Source organism: Ambystoma mexicanum, chromosome 4q (assembly GCF_040938575.1).
Source record: "Ambystoma mexicanum isolate Mex_15411 chromosome 4q, UKY_AmexF1_1, whole genome shotgun sequence".
NCBI lineage: Eukaryota > Metazoa > Chordata > Amphibia > Caudata > Ambystomatidae > Ambystoma > Ambystoma mexicanum.
In genome coordinates, this window is record NC_090928.1 from 937,008,049 (window position 1) to 937,027,358 (window position 19,310).

At 42.9% G+C, this 19,310-nt stretch overlaps 1 non-coding gene across 1 annotated transcript; it reads right to left on the minus strand.

Moving 5' to 3' along the window:
* Positions 1-11,089: 11,089 nt before the first annotated feature.
* Positions 11,090-11,196, minus strand: LOC138468602 (U6 spliceosomal RNA). Its single transcript, XR_011268355.1, has one exon. It is a non-coding gene; the product is annotated as a U6 spliceosomal RNA (small nuclear RNA).
* Between the last annotated feature and the right edge of the window lie 8,114 nt (positions 11,197-19,310).

The following is a 19,310-nucleotide window of genomic DNA, read 5'->3' on the forward strand; positions in this document are numbered from 1 at the left end:
TATTTGTTTTATTAGTTTGTATTTTAAAACCTTTAACAATTTTTTCCACAAGTTTAATTCCATTTTACTTTACAACATTTATACTGCGCAGCCTTGGACCCTTGGGCGTTGGGGCGCAACATGACACAGACAGACATTAAGACAAAGAAGCATCCTGGAGATGAGCAATATGGTAACCTGAATCCGCAAGAGATGGATGAGAATAGCAATGTTTTAAATTTTTTCTTGAAACTATTAAGCAATACTTGATCCTGAAGGTCTGGGGGGAGAGCGTTCCAGGCAATGGAGGCTGCCAAGGACAAGGCATCTATTTCCATCTTCTTGGACTTGCTTCGGGGAATGGTCATTAAATTCTGAAGGCTAGACCTATGGGGCGGCTGTTAGATTTATTAGAGATCAGATCTTGATGGTACTTCGGCATTAAGCCTAGTCTACATTTCAGCGTTATTTGTTAATAACCGGAAGCAAATTCGAGAGGCTACAGGAAGCCAATGCAAGGACCGCCTCGCTTGTGAAACGTGGTTGCGACGAGTGAGACCGACCACTATTCTAACTGCTCCATTCTGCACTACTTGGAGTCTGTTAATGATGTTCTTGTTGGACCCAATAAGAAGACTGCTACAAGAAGACTGACAAATTAGCTATTTCCCCTAGCCTGTCAGCCAAAATCGCATGATCTACCAGATCGAATGTGGCTGACAGGTCTAGGAGCATACGCATGGAAACAAGGCCTGTTTTTTTCAAGATTGGCTATACCCATGCTTGTTTAATGTTATAAAGTACTTGGCCTTCTAAGAAGGAAGCATTAACAAAATTGCAAGTAGCTCTGAGTTGTTCTATAACAAGAGTCAGATCCTGCACTGATATACGGTTGAAGTGAAATTGAAGAACGGAAGGACATCTTTCGAAAGAACCCTTACATGTATTATTCTGATGTGTAGCCTTTTTTTTGGGCTATGCTATCCCTGATAGTGGAGGGCTTATTGAGCATAGCATCCTGTATGTTTTTATTGTGTGAGCTCTGGGTGTGTAACGGTTTCGTTCTCTTTAAGAATTTTAAATAATATTTTGACATTGGACTTAGCGTTTGTTGTTCATGTGTTGTGAAAGGTTTTTTTTGCCAGCACATTCGCTAATTTATAGGCTTTTGCGGTTGCCTTATATGTAGCCAGACGCTCACCTAGGTTTCTTTTCTCCAAATATAGTGCAAGGTGAACTTTTTCCGTGCAGAGGCTGACTTCTGTGTGCCTGGCACTGCAAGCATCATTGGGCTCTTGCCGGCGTTGCTACATCGCGCTTCCTGGAGGAGGCGGGGCGAGAGGGACACGTGAACCGGTCACGTGACTACGGGCCGCTTCAAAGGAGGAAGGCTGCCCCCCGTACTGTGTGCTACGTGCTCTGCAAGGTGAAATATTTCTGTGCAGAGGCTGACTTCTGTGTGCCTGGCACTGCGAGCATCATTGGGCTCTTGCCGGCGTCGCTACATCGCGCTTCCTGGAGGAGGCGGGGGGAGAGGGACACGTGACCCGGTCATGTGACTACGGGTCGCTTCAAAGGAGGAAGGCTGCCACCCGTACTGTGTGCTACGTGCTCTGCAAGGTGAACTTTTTCTGTGCAGAGGCTGACTTCTGTGTGCCTGGCACTGCGAGCATCATTGGGCTCTTGCCGGCGTCGCTACATCGCGCTTCCTGGAGAAGGCGGGGCGAGAGGGACACATGACCCGGTCACGTGACTACGGGCCGCTTCAAAGGAGGAAGGCTACCACCCTTGCGGCGTTAAGCCCGGTAGGAGTAAAGCCCAGGGACTGTTAAGCGACTGTTTGGCGCACTGGGGCTGCACCAAAAAGGTAAACAAATTCAAAGGCTACTCCATTAATTGGTATAAGCATCTGTCTTTGTCTAAGGCCCATAATGAGATTACGGAGTTCACCTCTTGAGGAAGATATGGCTGGACAGGATGGGTCATATCTCGAGGCTGGGAGCGAGGCTGGGCAGGGGGCATCTACCACTCTCGACCCTGCTATAGCTCAGCCGGTATGTGCTACGAACTACACTCTCAGTAATACAGAGAGTCAGCAAACCCCTGAGGGGTCGTTCCCAAACCTCCATATCCAGAAAGGTTGGAAACGAGGGTTGGAGTATACCCTGACGACACGAAAGATTCAGAGCAGAATTAATGACCACTTCTGCAGAAAAAGAAACAAGAGTACCAACAACCTGGTTGACATTATTGATTCCATCTGGCAGCCACCCTCCCACGATAATACGAATTTGGAAAATACTCCATCAATAGAGAGTGAAGAAAATAATCAAATGCCCGTAAATACCAATCAAGATAATAGGGCGAGTTCGCCAATCAACCAAGACCAATTGGAAGATCCAACAGCAATCTTTCCCGAAAGATCCCTTCCACCAGGAGAAAGTCCCTTGGCAGCTTTGAGCTTTGTTCTAAATTCCTTGGTCTCGGTATTTGACCTTCTTAAAACAGAGGTACAGACACAAGCGGGTCTCCTCTTGGAGATGCCACATGAAATCTCGAAGAATGAATCAGCACTGGTTGCCACTAACAACATCATGAATGCAATTTTGATTCCAATTCTGAAAGAAACCCCAATTGAGGGTGTCAAACAAGGGTTAGACATTGCCCAAATCCATAATCTACTGAAAGAGGGAGCAAAAAGCAGTGTTACAACTCAAGAACTCTTAAAGAAGATCCCTTCGGAAATACAAAACTCACAAAACCAGAATGAGATTCCAACAGGGGAGGGTGAAAAAGATTGCTTTGACGACACCCCGCTTTCAGACTCTATTCTGGAAGAATTTCGAAGACTGGCAAATGTCGACATTGACATCATTGAAGACACTGGCGATAGCGCCCAAAAAACTGACGGAGATAATACACAAGATCAACTGACCGGCATTGTGAGCCAGAGTCCAGTAGAAACTTTGAAAACCAAAAGCAAAAAGTTGAAAAAAAGGAAAAAAGGGGGCAGGTCCAAAGAAACCACTCCCTTTACTTTACATGACAAAAATACGAAGAAATCAAAGAACCAGCGAAATAATGTTCCTAAAAAAACAGGAAAGAACACATTTCTGAAAAGTCTGACCACTCCGTCTGGTGAAAAGACAGCAGAAACCAGTACAGCTGCTCTGCCTCTTTCCAATCCCTCTCAGACCACAAATTTGCTTACTTCACAAGCCAATAAATGCGCACCGGGGGAAAAAGGGAAGAAAAAGGCAGGCCCAAATTGCAAGGAAGGTCCCAGTGTTAGTAAAATTCAAACTTCAAACTTTGGTATGCAAACGGACCCTATAACATCTCCATCTGCAGCCCTTAATAACAAAAATCAAAAATCATCCCATACAAACATCAAAATTGCCCCAATATTTTTGAAACAAAAATTGAATAGGGGAAAAACAAATGTGGGTAAATTGGAGGGAAAACAAGTTGCTATAAAATTAGCACCAATTTTCTTAAAACCGATGGGGAAAACAGGCTTCACCTCCGCTCTCATTAGTGCTGCTCCCTTAACAGCTGCCCAAGAAGCATCTCCACCAAGGGCCACAATTATGGAAGTTGATTGTCGGAATGGATTAGGGAAATTCATAAATCTTGCAATTTCTCCTCAGGATGACAACAGAGAGAAACTGGAAAGTAAACAGTACTGCTCCCCCATAAGAAAAGAAGAAACTGTGAAGCCTAATTTTACCATTCCAAAAGTGTGGCTGAGATTAGAAAAACAAAATAAGGAAAAATCACTGAGCAGATCAGTTCTACTTTCAGAGATTAAAAAGAACTACAATTTGTTTCTCTTTGCCTCAGAAGACATTGAGTACCTCTCATTTCCGATCAGAAAAGATAAATTCTTTGTGGAAATAGCCCTCACTTCTAGAAAAGCGCAACAGGCCCTCATCACTAACAAACACGATCTAGCTAAAGAAGGTCTTCGGGTATTTGAATCAGAGGAGGAGGGAAGGTATGGCAATCGCTCAGGTCCTAAACAGACAGGAGTGGAGGACGCATCCTCCTCTATGGGCACCACCAGAGCGACAAGAGAGCCCCAAAGCAAAGTTTCACCAGGGCCCAAATTAAATGAGAACCTGTTAGCAAAAATCCCAGTAATTGTCACACAAATCTTTCTGAAACTAGGCGAGGAGCAGAACACTCTTTAGACAAAGGGGTCTCGGATTAATTTCCTGGAATACCAGAGGCCCGAGTTTCCTGAGGAAAAAGCAGCTAAAAAATAATCTTTTACAACAGAATGACATCATGCTGTTTCAGGAAACATGGCTGGTTAACCCCATTGAAATAGAAGGCTTCACAATACAAAATCTTAAGGCCGCACAAAAACTGAAAGGGAGACCAGCAGGCGGCCTCTTAATAGCAACCAAAAATTCTACTGTCAAAGAAATCGTTCCACTATGCAACAACATGGTGGGCATTCAAGCCTGCAAAGCAGAGATAGGACCGAAGGATTCTCGGCTTACCCTAATCCTGGTTAATGTCTACTGGAACCCTGCTAGGTCAAAACTCCATGACTTCATAGAATCCCTACACCTCCTACTGTCAACGGCTAAGAGCAAATATGAGGGAGCACAGATCATCATTGCAGAGGACCTGAATACTGACTGTATTAATTCAGGGAATGTGAGGTTCGGCCAAACTAAACAAAGTACTATACGGAAAGGGAAGCAATGGTGGGATTTTTTCCAGTCATGGGACCTGGACATGATGAATGAAAAAAGTAGGTCTGTGGAAGTGGCTGGACCAACCTGGCGTCAAGGGGCTCTGCAATCAACCTTAGACTACATCTTCATTTCATCATCTCTTACCCTACTTTGTCCCAGTCTTACTCTGGATTGGGAAGGGGGGAGTGACCACGCCAGGCTGGAACTCCTCTTCCCCAAAATTCAGAGAGCCCCCAACCCATATATCACACAGGAATTGGAGGGTCACAAAGGTAGATTGAAAGTGGTTAAATACAGTAATGGGGGAAATAAGTTAAACAAACTTTTGGAGGCAGTTCCTCCTGTTATATGGGCAAATGAAATGCACCCAGAAAAATTTGGGAAATTTGTGTGGTCCACCTGCCAGCCAAGTGAAGGAAAGACTGCAGGGAAGCAGATGCACCTTCATAATTTCGACGAGGAAACATTCAACAAGAAGAGAATACTGCGCCAAACATTACGCCATATAAGACAAAATAAAACAGAAGACCAGCCCAGCTGTATACAAAAGCTCAAAAAGGCTAAACAAATGTATCGGAATTGGTCAAAGAACCACAAGCATCAAAAATGTCAAGAAGACTGGGAGAGAATGCTTTTCCTCCTCAATGCAAATAATTGCAGGAACTTTTGGGCGGCATTAAACCAACTGGAAACCGCCCAAAATAGCTCACTCTGCAAGTTAGTCCCCGAGCACAAGTGGGTGGAATATTTGTCCAAAAACTTTGAAGCAACTGAACTCAGAGATCATCCTCACCCAAACGTAACCTGGTCGCTGACATTCTCTGAGGAAGAAAATGAGGACCTTATTACATCCTCCTCTGTCTCTAAGGCAGCAGGTCCGAATGGCCTCACTTATCAGGTGCTTAAAAACCGACCAAAGTTGTGGGCAAAATTACTCTTCCATTTATTTCAAGAAATTCTAAAGAATAAAGTCTTCCCACCATCATGGAAGAGCGCACTTATTATTCCATTTTTTAAGGGGGGTGACAGGCAAAACCCAGCGTGTTATCGACCCATCGCCCTTTTGGACATAGACAGCAAAATATTTATGTACTAATACTGAAAGAACTTACTCTATGGGTAGACTCTAGACACATCCTTCCCCCCTCAGCAGACAGGTTTCAGGAAAGGCCTTTCTACCAGTGTTAATGGACTAATCCTGAACCTGTTGAGCGAAAGCTCAAATGAGAAAGAAGGTTCTCCACTATACGGGGCGTGGGTCGACTTATCAAAAGCGTTCGACCTTGTAGACAGATCCCTCCTCTGGCAGAAACTAAATAATTGGGGGATTCAACCCCTTCTTGCAATGCTTATAGAACTCCACAAGAACATTACCATCAGAGTGAGATTGGACGAACCAGGCAATCTATCTGAACCAATCAAAGTCCTGAAGGGAGTACGACAAGGTTGCTTGGGTGCACCATTATTCTTTAATTTGTTTCTTTCAGACATTGGAGACTTCCTAGCATCTGCATCATTAATCTGCCCGAGAATTAATGGAAGAAAACTCCATTGGTTAGCCTACGCAGATGACTTGGTGCTACTGGATGGTTCAGCGATAGGGTTACAACAACTCCTATCCAAACTTAACGAGTATGCCAAACTGAACGGTCTCATAATTAATCCATCTAAATCTAAGGTTCTCATTTTTAAACATGCAAAAAAAAGGGTGACCTCAAGAAACTGGGTTTTGGACAGCAAAGCGATCCCACGGGTGGACGAGTTAACATACCTGGGATATGAAATTCTTGCCCACCCTACCTTAAACAAGGTGATACACTCCATTCTGGGGAAGAAATCAAAAATTATTGCACAAATGAAAAATCTGAATGGAAGATTCTGCAAATTTTCTATAATTCCCTCAAGAAGTTCTACATAGGCAAAGTTGTCCCGGTCCTTCTCTACGGCCTTGAGGCAAAGCCTCTTTTGTGGAACTATGATTGGAGCAAAGTTGAGGGCTCTTTGTGGAAATCTTCTCTTCGTCTCCCATCGTGCACTCATCTCGCTAATCTGAGATTTGAGTTGGGTCTGACCTCTCTGAATTGCCGTGCAGAGTGGAAGCTACTGTCCCTCTATCGTAACATAATTACAGCTAATGTATCCACCCTTTTCTTCGACGTAAATCAACATCTAAAAAAGTCAAAATCAAAAAAACTCCTCGGCTTGGAAGAAAAGTTTGCCTGCATTTTACATAGGCTGGAATTAACAACAGAAACTCTCACACAAAATCCTAAGAAAGTCAAAAAAATATTAGAAACGGAGGACTGGATTAAAACGATCGAGGGAATCAGAAGGCTTAACCCCCCCAAACCTATTCCTGACAGAGGACAGAAAGCTCGGCACCATCCCGCGCTATCTGGAAAAATTCCCGGACCAAAGAATCAGAAACAATTTCCTCAGACTCAAACTGAATATAGCCCACACGGGTGAAATACTGGACCAAAGAAACCAGGGTGAGAAGGCAATAAGCTTTTGCAAGATCTGTGCCTCTCCGAATTTACAATCCCTCAAACACCTGCTGCTGGAGTGCGAAGGCACATGGGCGATCAGGGTATCATCACTGGGGAGATTTGTAACTAGAGAGGAGAGCCTAGTTCAGGACGCATTTTGGGATAGACTGATCTCTGGCCAAGAAGTCTGCTAACTGCTGAGATAGTAAACATTTTGGAGAAGCTTACTATCTTAAGGAACTATCAACAGACTAGTCATGTTCTTGAACTCTCCAGTCAAGGGGATCAGTCTGACTAGTCAAATCCCTGGTTTCTGAGCCTGTATTTTGCCTTGTTATTTTATTTTGTCACTTTACTCCTTCGCTTTCTGTACTCTTAAATACGCAGGAAACAACTGCTTTTTGTATGAAATTGGAACTTTTAATATTCTTTCTTTGTAAAGGTTTTCTCATAAACCAAAAACAAATAAAAAAAAAATAAAAAAATAGTAGGACTTTGACATCATAGACTTACTCTTTTGTAGTTCTGGTGTAAACCAGATTTTGCTAGTTCTACCACTGATAATTTTCCACTGTTTCCATCATCCTTATCACAGTCTAAAAATGACCAATAACTTTCCATATATCAGTCAACGTAAAAAAAAGAAAAGATATAAGATTTCAAACCCTCTCCAGGTTCTTAATATTAATATTCATTTCATATATCTGTGCTGTTTAAAAACATCAGCCTTAATCTCACATTCATTTCATGTGAAATATTTTGTTCAGAAAGGTAACCACACCAAAAAAAAGCGATTGCCCAATCGCAGTATGTTCCACGATTCCTCTGGGGTCAGAGATTTTACCTGGTTTTCCCCTTATACAATGTCCTTTGGTTAGTCAAACCTGTACAACAGACAATTAGGCGCTTCAAAGATTCAACCAGGTAATTTTGAGCACATTATCTACAGGCTTGCTCGGCTTTGTTGATTTGTCTCGAGCTCCGGGAACTTCCTTTGTTTCAAATAGATTCAGGCACATTCGCATAAATTGCTACCTAAACCTTATACATGGAAACTTAACCAGCTATTTCAGCAAAGATCTTACACTTCTACTTTCTCCATTATGATCTCTAATCAACTTACACAAAATCCTCTTTTCCTGAGTAGCAAACCTGTCAGCTTCATACATTTTAAATTTTACTCTTCCTGTATTAGTGATTTATTCTTCCGTTGTTACTTTTAAGTGTGTCAGACATTTAATACCTTTTTCCAAAAATCAAGGGGCCACTCCGGTCTTCTGCCCGGAATAGTTCGCAAAGATTTTTTCAGTCCTGCTTCAGCACCATATGTCAGAATCAGTGTGACTTTCATGTTATAAAAGGTCACAATCGGGATCATCGAGAATTTACCATATCTGTTGTGCAGTACCTTACCCTGCGCGGCCAGATTTTTTGCTTTTATTCTCAGATTCATAGCCCACTGTGCTTACACCATGCTCTGGTTTACACATACTCCCAGGTATATGATATTTTCGATTCTTTCCAGATGTTCTTTCCCTATCTGCCATTTATATTTCTGAGTCCCTCCACATGCGTTTATCATGATTACTTTTGATTTTTTGCATTAATACAAAGTCATTCATTCTGATATAGGACTCCAGGGACGCAAGTCTTCTCTGGAGTCCTATAGGAATTTTATCTATCAGGATTAAATCATCAGTGTACAAGACCCAGGGTATTAGAACTGCATTAGGTGAAAAGGTCCTGACTTGAGTTTGGTGTGCTGCCAAGTCTGACATATATAAGTTTAACAGGATTGGTGCCAATGGGCAGCCCTGCTTAAGACCTCGATGGGTCTTAATTTCACTAGTAAACCCCCCATCATATTCATACGTACTTGCATAGATGTTCTGGAGTATAACTCCCTAATGGTTGGTAGCAACTGCTTGGGACATCCAAAGGCCTCCAGTTTTCTCCACAGTCTCTTCCTGTTGATAACATCGAATTCCTGTTGAAGATCAACCAAGGCTACATAGATTTTAGTTTTTTCCTTGTTTGCCTGCATTTTCAGGATATTCATCAGGGAAGAGGTTGACAGATGCTCCCACCCTCTTAACAAACCCCGTCTTTCGGGGATCCAAAATTGCTGCCTCATTTGTCCATCTCCTCAGATGGCCCAAAATTAGAGAGGCAAAATCTTTCCCCAACATATCGAGAAGGGTAGTAGGTCAATAGTTCTTTGGATTTGATCAATCACAGTTCTTGAAAATAGGCGCAATAACAGCCTTTTTGCACAAGAGTGGAACCTTCCTTGTTCTCATTATTTGTTGAAATAATCCATGGGCAAAATCTGCCCACTGCTCAGGGTTCTGTTTGAGAATGCTATTTGTCAGGCCATCTGGACCTGGTGCTCTAGAGGAACTCAATTTCAGAATGAGAGTCAAGATGGCGGTTTTCTCAAACTTCCAGGACCATGGCTTACTATCATCACCAGCTCGCTCCTTTTCGGAATGGACGGTGGCAATAAACAGTTTACAGAAGTGATCTACCCAACTTTCTTCTGCCACTGCTGATAGTTGCATTGCTTCCTGGGGCGTCCCTAAGGAGTTAATTAATTCCCAGGTCAGTCAGAAATGTGTTTTCCACAGAGTTTTCAACATAAGTTCAGCTTCAAACTGTGATCTCGTTTGTTTAAACGCCAATCTCCAGTTTTAATACAGTTTAGATCGTTGCCTTAGTTGTTGCTCTTTCATCACACCTTGTAGCCTCTTTAACTCTCTTATGTCATGTCTGTACAGTTTCCTAACTTCTACCAGTTCTTTGTGGTAACTATGTTTACGAGCATATTCTTGCTTTTTACAACCTCCTTGTTTTACCACAAATGATGCTAGCAATGGGACATAATCCAAGTTCTGCTCTTCCCCTACCTGGCCTCTGCGCCACTGTCTAGTAAGGTCTCAGCCTTCTTACGTGTCCATGACCAATCGATTTCTCCCCTGCGAGATTGACAATTTTACATTTGCGCTTTGACTTCCTATTAGAGACAGTTTCTTTAGTCATAGCGTTAGTGGAGAGGGATCACTAGATGGCATTCTGGTGATGACCAGTGAAATCACCTCCTGCTGGAAATTAGGTGAGACAAAGAAGTAATCAAGGATATTCTCGCAGCTGTTACCATGCCATGTGGAGTTGGCAGGAATGTCAGCTCTTGTCTGTCCATTCAGTAGGTATATGTCCCTGACTTCCATCTCACAAAACCATCTACTCGCTCTATCATTCTTTTGTACACTCTGCATTTTGAGCTGGTCTTAAGTCCAATATCCATTTCTTAAAAACCTCATATTCAAGTCTCTAGACAGTATGGTATATACATTGTTCCTATCACACCAGGCAGAATCAATCAAACTAGTGATGCTCGACACAAAAGCCAATTCCTTAATTTTTACTGGATTCATGTATACATTAAATACTTCCATGATCTTGTTTAGCCCGTCACTACTCTCTCCTAGTTCTAGAATCAGCATTTGAATCCAGAGATTAGGTGTATGATGTTCCAATAATCGAAAACCTTTTCCGATCTTGATTAATGTTCACAGTCCAGTATGGGGTTTGCCCTTAGCTCCTATTTCTGCAGGATTTAGTATGCTCCGTCACATAATGAAAGTGATCATCATGGCCTTGCGGCCCTCTTCCCAGCTCCTCTGGTTAGCTTCTTCAAAACACTTCACTTTATATGTCTTGTGTAGGGAAGGTTTTGGCAGCTTTATGTCAGTCACCTTCTTTAGATTTCTCCTCTTTTTTTATCTGAGAACTTTTTGCTGTGAGAGTACAAGTTGTGGCTCCCGTAAGGTACTATCTACTTCTTTTAAGTCAAAGTATAATGGTCTAAGTGCTTCAGCTGCCTCGCACAGTATCTATTTTTTTCAGTTTTCTTTTTTAATGGAACGCTTCACGAATTTGCATGTCATCCTTGCGCAGGGGCCATGCTAATCTTCTCTGTATCGTTCCAATTTTAGTATATGTGCTGCCGAAGCGAGCACGCTCGCACAGCATCTTTTTGATTATACCAATTTTTAAGATGTAGTATCACCCAGTCTGGTCTTGATTCTTTAATGATTTCTACCACTAAAATTTAATTCGAGGTCAGTGTTAAGAGTGCAGGGATGTGATGTAGCAATGTCATAATAATACTGAGGGGAAAACCCAAATAATCACACTAAGGTGATTTTCTACCTTAATTTTGGGAAAAATAAGACAATTGTCCTGTTCAAATGTAACCCCCCCAAGACCCATCCTCACCTCTGTGTTCCGATGAGCTGGGTATAGACTCTAATGACATCTTCTGCTTGGTCTTCCTTCCCTCCTTCTTCTTTTCCTTTGTCTTCTACTCCTTCTTGTCGTGCAAATAGGATCAAGCTCCCCCAGAGGCCACCTTGACAGGGACCAGAGCCCATGCCAAAGGGAACTCCAGGGTCCCCGCCCCAAAACCAGGGAAAAAACCTTCAAGCACCAAAAAACCCTGGTAGAATTGATTAAATGGTCTGTTGAGAATACAGGTGTCTGATCGGATGGAAGAGGTAAACGGAATTCTCCAAGAGTATACCAAAGGTATGATCCAAAAAGTCTCACAGAATAGAGGACTGGGATGGATAGGAAGTCCTTTGCCAAGATCTGGAAACTGTCAGGTCTGTAATCCCAGGGGAGTGTAATCAGGTTCAAACAACCCCGTGCAAACAGACTCTTGAGCTTCAGTAGTGGTCGGGCTGTGTAGCAAGGAAACAGCCAGCCCTTTTATCCACCACGGCAAGCCACTAAGAAGGAAAACTGGAAGAGAAACCGGCAAGAAAGGTAGGTAAAGCTGAGAGAGCCAGAAAGTAGCGAAACGAAGAATACAAGTGAAAGTTAAAGGGTTAACAGATACGCGAGAGCACGGACAGTAAAGGATAGCCAGAAAGGCTGTCCAAGATATCTGACAGCCGAAATAAACAGAGTAAGTAAGCAGACTAGGACCAGTGAAACTAGACGGCAGGCTTGTGAGAGAGAGAGAATTGGAGCAAAGGCAGGCGTGGAACGCCGGATGAAACAAATAGGCAGTAGTACCTAGAGAGCGATAAGGAAAACAAAAGCGGACAGAAGAAAATGAGAGTTACCGGTATGGGAACCAGTAGGAAAGCACACAGATGGCTGAGCAAAAGATGAGCTGTAAACACAGCAGCGAGCTCCAGTAGAATGGATACAACATACCATGCTACGGCACGGTACATTGATATAAGCATGGCGGCCATGTTGTGTAAGGACTAGACCGCAACTGCAACTTGTTTACAGAATGCACATTACTGGAGAAGAATCTCCACTGATGCCAACACTTCCAGGACCGTGGCATGACAACAATATATAAACAGAAGGTAGAAAAAGAATTATCAACAGTTAACCCTCAATGGTAATTGTACAAATCAATTGTAAAGTTTATTAAGAAACATCATAAAAACTCTCATCTAGGCAAAAACAGTACAAAATAGTTCACAAAATTACACAATAGTCTAGGTGAAAAAGAGAATATTTCATAGTTGAAGACTGGTTATTTCATGCGCCCAATAGATTGTTAAACAACAGCACGGTCACTTATTGTCTCGCTGTTGTTAAAACACTCAATTCGTATTAATATATAATTCTAGATCAATCGTCACTAGAAATTGGGACTCAACATGTTTCTGTCCTCTTGGTCGGAAGGGGACATTCGTCAGGAGAAGTCACTTTGGCTAGAGTTATAATAAAAACATGCAATCTTCTATTGTTGAAGTCTTGTTCACTAGTTGATAGGTGTAAATGTTGATAAAACATAGAACAAAAACAAGGGTAAGCTTTAATTGCTCCTATTCCTTGAGACACATTTGAGTTGTCATCACTAGACAAGGTAAGAAAATTACCTGGTCCAGCACATGGAAATAGTCCTCGCTGGTTGAACGTTCTGAATTGGACTGGTAACTTTAAATAAGTGGGGGATCTTAAATCTGTCAAATTGTAACTCAGAATATACTGTGTATATGATCACTTGTCCATGTCAATTTAGATACATAGGCAAGACCAATGGGATGATAAAAAACATACATCATCGAGCATAAGAGCTTCATCAAGAATAAAATACTACTTGCACCGATGGTGAAGCACTTTGTGGATAAAAACCATGGCCATGAGGAATTTAGGTGGACTGTCCTGATGACTATCCTTGGTCCTAATCACAATATGAAGAATAAAATATTGTTAGAAAAAGAACAAAGGTACATTTTCCTTACACAAAGTGATCAGAGAGGCCTCAATGAAGCCATTGAATGGCATAAAATGTTATGGTCCTGCCCCCCCCTCCCTTTTGCGTTCTGTGTATAGATGAATAACTCTTAGTAAAGGAAAATAAAATGCAAATTCCACTATAATACAAGATGAAATACCACTGAAATACCACCAAAAACAGGTGCTAATAAAACCAAAACCACAGCGCTGTTACCTCCACACAGGTGAAAGAGGTAAATGCATCCATGTGATAGAAATGAAGGCACAGGTGCACCCAATAGGCCCTGAAATGCTATGTAAGACCCACCCCTCCCCAAACACACTAGCAAACATCATTCAGCACTAGCAGCAGCAAACATTGTGTTACAGAACCTCCTGATGCACATTGAGCTTCTATCAAGGTGAGCCCCCTGTGATTCCTGTTTACCTGTTTTCTGGTGCTGTTGGTGGTCCAGGATCGGGTTTGGAACTGGCGTCCATCCGGTCCTGTAGATAGGATGATGTGGGAATCCACTCCCTGACACCAAAACATATGTTTAGATCTAGTGAGGGGGATCACCACGAATAAGAGACTCCCCACAATTTGCGTGGTGTCCGGAAGTACGAAGCACTGAAAGTCGGAAGTAAGAGTAGCAAAGAAATGAAACTGTAGTATGGTGAAGTCAGAAAAGTACTGAGCATCCAACACCCAACTGATAGATGTAGGAAAAATAACTCTGGTACCAGACTGACCAGCTAGCAAGGTGGAAAATGTATGAGGTTAGATACCAGATCTCAGAAGTAACCATGAAGCACATAGAAGAAACTGAGCAGTGCTCAGTTGCGTGTCCTAAAGACAAAGAAAGGTTGTGACACACCGGGACCGGTGTTCGCTTTGTTTATATAGTGTGTGGCATAAAGCATGGCAACGGGCCAACCATTCTTACCACACATGCGCGGAAGGCAGCCACCAGCCCCTGGCACATGCATGCAGTAACTGTCATGGTGGCCCCTAGGAGGTTGCTGTTGGTACTCTTGTTCAGAGGAGAATTGCCTAGCATTTCGGTGCTGGACTGCTCCAGGGCAGGACAAAGACTGATATTGGGATATTTCTTCTCTGTGAAAGGTAGTGAGCTAAAGACTCTGGGCCTCATTACGACCCTGGCGGAAGACCATGGTGCTTTTAGCACCATGGTCCATGCCGGTAAGTTACCGACTCCGCCAATGTAGAAAGGGTGAATTACCACCCCATTACAAGGTTGGCGGGGCGGTAATTCCCCCTTCCTCCATGGCCCTTCCCCATTCGCATTTTTGCCCCATAGGGCTCAATGTGAAAGGGGAAGGCGCAAATTGCGGCACCGTAATTAGAACCAAGGTCCCTTTGCGGGTCCCTACTTTAACGGCTGGTCTACACCAGCCATTAAGGTCGGATCCCGCAAAGGGACCTCGGAATTAGGCGCTAATAGGCTACCGGCGCAGCAGCCTTTTACGGCGCCGTTAACCCATTAGCGCCTGGGTCCCCCTTGTTAATTTAGAGCCAGACAGTACAGTGCCAGCTGTTTTGAGGTGTTGTCGTGCTTGTTGCAGAGCCTGCAGCTTAAGTCCATTCCTACATTGTTAGTCCATCGACTTTGCACCTCTTTGGTTATAAATTGATTAAGCCGGAATTTCATGAAGAGACTTCTGCGATGTCTATCAGGAAACCTGTCCAGATATTTTGGGATCTTGTTTAGGGTTTTGGCTTCACACCGCACATTTTGCGTTATTTTGTGTTTAGCTCTCATATCTCCTGTATTGATCCCATCCCGTGCCCAAAGTTTTTTTTTGGACTGAATCAGGATTTGTTTCCAAGATGTTATTGTCAGTACTAAGGTTCTCTAAAGTTTTCTCACAGCGTTCAGCTCACAGGGTAAGGATATTTTCTTTGTCTCCTCTACTAGGATCATGCAGGATATTAAATTAAGGGAGGCCATTCTTCATGATCATTTTACAATACATTATGAGCATGTTCCATGTAATTCTGGCATTTATTGATAGTAAGCCCAGCTCATAACGAATGCACGAAGTTGGTGTTCCCTTTGACAGCCATAGAACCTTTGTCTAAAAGATGTTTTCCAACGTGGCCTATACAGAGGAAGGACACCCCAGAACACACTCTGCACCATGGATCATTGCTGAAACTGCCTTTTGTTTATAAAAGTCCAATACCGGTCGCAGGGAGAATTTGCTAAATTTCTTATTTAGGACAGCTGCTTGCACCGCCAGCTGCTGACATTTGGCTTTGGTTTTCTCTATCCAAGGGGTGTCGCTCAAGCTTGAGCTGATTCACATTCCAAGGTATCTTGTATGCATTACGGTTCTGATGATTTCTTTCTCCAGAAGCCATTGGTACTTTTTACTGGTCAGACTTGGTTCTTCCTCAGATTCTGAAGAGTCAAGATTTCGATTTATTGGGACTAATACACAGGCCATTTGCAGCGACATACAGTTCCATGGCATGCAGTTTTCATTGTAACCCAATTGGCGTCATGTCAAGAAGAACTGGGTCATCCGCATAGAGCATCCAACTGAAATGCGTCCCATGGATTTTGGGTGGAAATGTAGAGATGCTTTCAAGAGTGACCCCAAGATCCGACAAGAACAAGCTAAAAGGATTGAAGCTAATGGGCACCCTTGTTTCACTCCACAGAATGTTTTTATTGGGGCAGATAGATTTCCAGCCCGATCAAGTTTGATTCCTACTTCTGTGTTCGTGTGTAGATCTTTTATTGCAATTAGCAGGCTAAGTGGACACTTCAATTTTTCAAGCTTTGTCCAGAGAATTTCTCGAACTACGCTGTCGAACGCATGTGATAAATCTCTGAAAGCAAGATAGACTTTTGTTCCTTTTCTTATAGCTTCCATTTTCATCAGATTAATTAACAGCAGATTTAACCCACTGCCCATGCCCTTGACAAATTCTGATAATCTGAGGTCAAAGTGGCGGCTGGGTGTGATCCAAGGGGACAGCAGCTGTTCTAGTTGCATAGCATAGATCTTCCCTATGACATCCAGGAGGACGATTGGGCGATAATCCTTTGGGTCCGCTCTGTTACCCTTTTTAAAGATCGGCACCGCAATCACGTGCTTCCAGGATGCTGGGGTGGAGCGCTCTGAGGCTATATTCGAGAACAAGAGAGCACAGAATTCAGCCCATTCCTCTGGATTTGTTTTAGGATGTAATAAGGCTGTCAGGGCCAGGGGCTCTTGGTGAACTGATTTGTTTGATGGTATTCAAAATGTCATCTTTATCTAAGATAATCTTCCATTGCTCTATGGTTGGTAGTGAGGGCTCTTTTGTCTTTCCTTTCTTTTTGTAAAGTTCACAAAACTGCAAAACCCATTGGGTTTCAGTAACCATGTTGTTTTGTAACGCCTGTTGCGAGCTGCTGTCTTCATTGATGATTTTTCAGAACTCTCAGGAGTTTTTATTTGCTAGGCTACTTATTATGGCTTCTGCATCGTGTTGTTCAACTGCACCTCTGTGTGCAATCAGCCAATTTTTATACTTTTGTCTGATTGTTCTTTTGTCAACTGTCTGTGAGTTTTTATTCAATTTTGTACATTATCTAAGTTCTTTCCGTACCTTTTGTTTTTTCTTCGCAATTTGAATGTCATATGAGTGCCTAGATTTAAAGGAACATTTTCGAAGACCCTGTTTACGTTCAAAGATGCCCATGTTCTACACTATTGCAGGTTTTTCCCACCAAGCCCCTGTGATAGGCTTCTGTGATTGTTTTTACATCATTGTGTTCTAAGCTAAGTCTAGTCCGACTTGAATCTACTGACACCCCATGTTTCCATTCATGTATGCTCGATCTTTGAGTTGCCGCAAGTGACAGAATTACCAAATTGTGATCACTCTGAGTCATACAGACCACTTGCAAAGATTCGACACGTTGTGCCATTTTTCCAAATACAAAGACATAGGGCCTCATTACGAGTCCGGCGGTAAAACCGCCTGGTTACCACCGGACTCGTATTACCATTCCGCCTCCGTGATTCCCGGAATTACCGGGGCATTACAACCCCGGTTTTCCGGGAATCACAGAGGCGGAATGGTGTTAATCCCCATTCCCATCGAGTCCTATGGGACTCGATGGGAATGGGGATCATGGAAACACCGGCAGCATCTCGTAATGCTGCCAGTGTTTCCTCGTCCACCTGCAGGCGGGCAGTGTTAAACCAGCCAGGTCAAACCTGGTGGGAACATCACCTCCCGCTTGCAGGAGTCGGGATCAGGCGGTCCGGGAACAACTGTGGCGGCGGGTTTACCGCCACCTTTATGTCCGGACCGCCTGATTTGTAATGAGGCTCATAATCAAGGATGGACTCTTGTGTATTTCTCTTCCATGTTGGATGAGGAGGTATATCACCCGTTATATTCCCGTTAAGCATCAACATGTCCCTTATCTCCAACTCTTCACACCATTGTCATGCCAGACGCTGTTAGTTGCTTACAACGTGTTTGCCATCTTGCCTGATGTTTATGCAATTTATATTTAGATCACCACACAAAATTATGTTTGACCATGGATCGTATGCCTTAATCTCGTTGATCATTTCCATTACTTTATCAATAAACCTTATCATACCTGCAGCTTCGTCCTGCCAGTATAGGTTTACAATATGGATTCAACAGTTTTCCACTTTAGATTTCTTTCTCAATTCAGTCACCGTTGTTTGAATGTATGGAGAGCTGTTCTTAGTGTCACTAATTTGAAATCCCCAGCTTTTCCTTACAAGTGTTAGTAGGCCGGCAAATGGACAACCTTTTGATTTTTTAGTTGCAGGATTCAATACAATTTCAAAATCGTCAGCAATCGAGCAAACGTAGAGCCATGTTTCTTGTGAGCAAAGTATATCCAGGCTGTCTGACCAGTTTGATTTGTTATTAAACAAGTGCATAAATCCCATAGTATTCCAAGTGCTGATACAGAACTTTGCCTTTTCTCCTAGTTCTTGGCATTAACGGTAATTGCAGCCGCCAAGAGCTTTTGCTAAGCAATTCCAATTGTCAGCTTTTGGGCTATTTTTTTGGAGCTAGGATTGCTTTTAACTGCATCAGTCACTTTATTGTTGCACTCGACAGTAATTTTGATCCGTTCTCCTACTTGGGCCTCTCGTAGGACGTTGGCAGGCTGGCAACGTTTACCGGTCATTTTATCACTCTCACTCACCCAATCATCTATGGGGGCAGATCAATGCTCTGTGTGCCTTTTCTTGGCCTTGTGCTTCTGAGGATGTTCCCGAACTTCTTCGTTGTCTTCTCAGTACAGACGTTATGGTCAACTTTGGTTTTGCAGATGTCAAAGTCAAGCGGCAGCAACACAGACACAGCGCCCAAAATCAAATCACAGATTAACCTTGAAACAATATGTAATCACACTCTGTCATGCTGATGTTCCTCTATAAATATGTTGTCTTGATATCGTTGAAATCAATGGTCCTCAGTGATGGCACGTGGTGCAGCAGACGCAGTACATTTTTCCTGTTCAAAGTTAGTCCATCTTCGATGGACATGATCCGTTCCAAAATTAATGAGTATTTAGAGTGCATTTTATGCAGTGCTTCAGGATTATTTGTCTTGGACTGTTTACTCCTGTTCCACAGTGCATCTTCTTTATCTTGACTACGTGGCTTTCTATCAACTCTCCTAACAAAATCCAGAACTGCATATTAGGAGATTCATTTTGCTTTTGTTGCTGAAATGTTTATGGGTTGATACCGCCTAATTTGTCGCATACCACCCACCATCATTTTCCTTGCATTTGTTTTTTGTTGTTGCTCTGCGAGTCTTTACCTTTTCTCATCCAGCGTACAAAAATTCAAGTCTAGCACTTCAGCT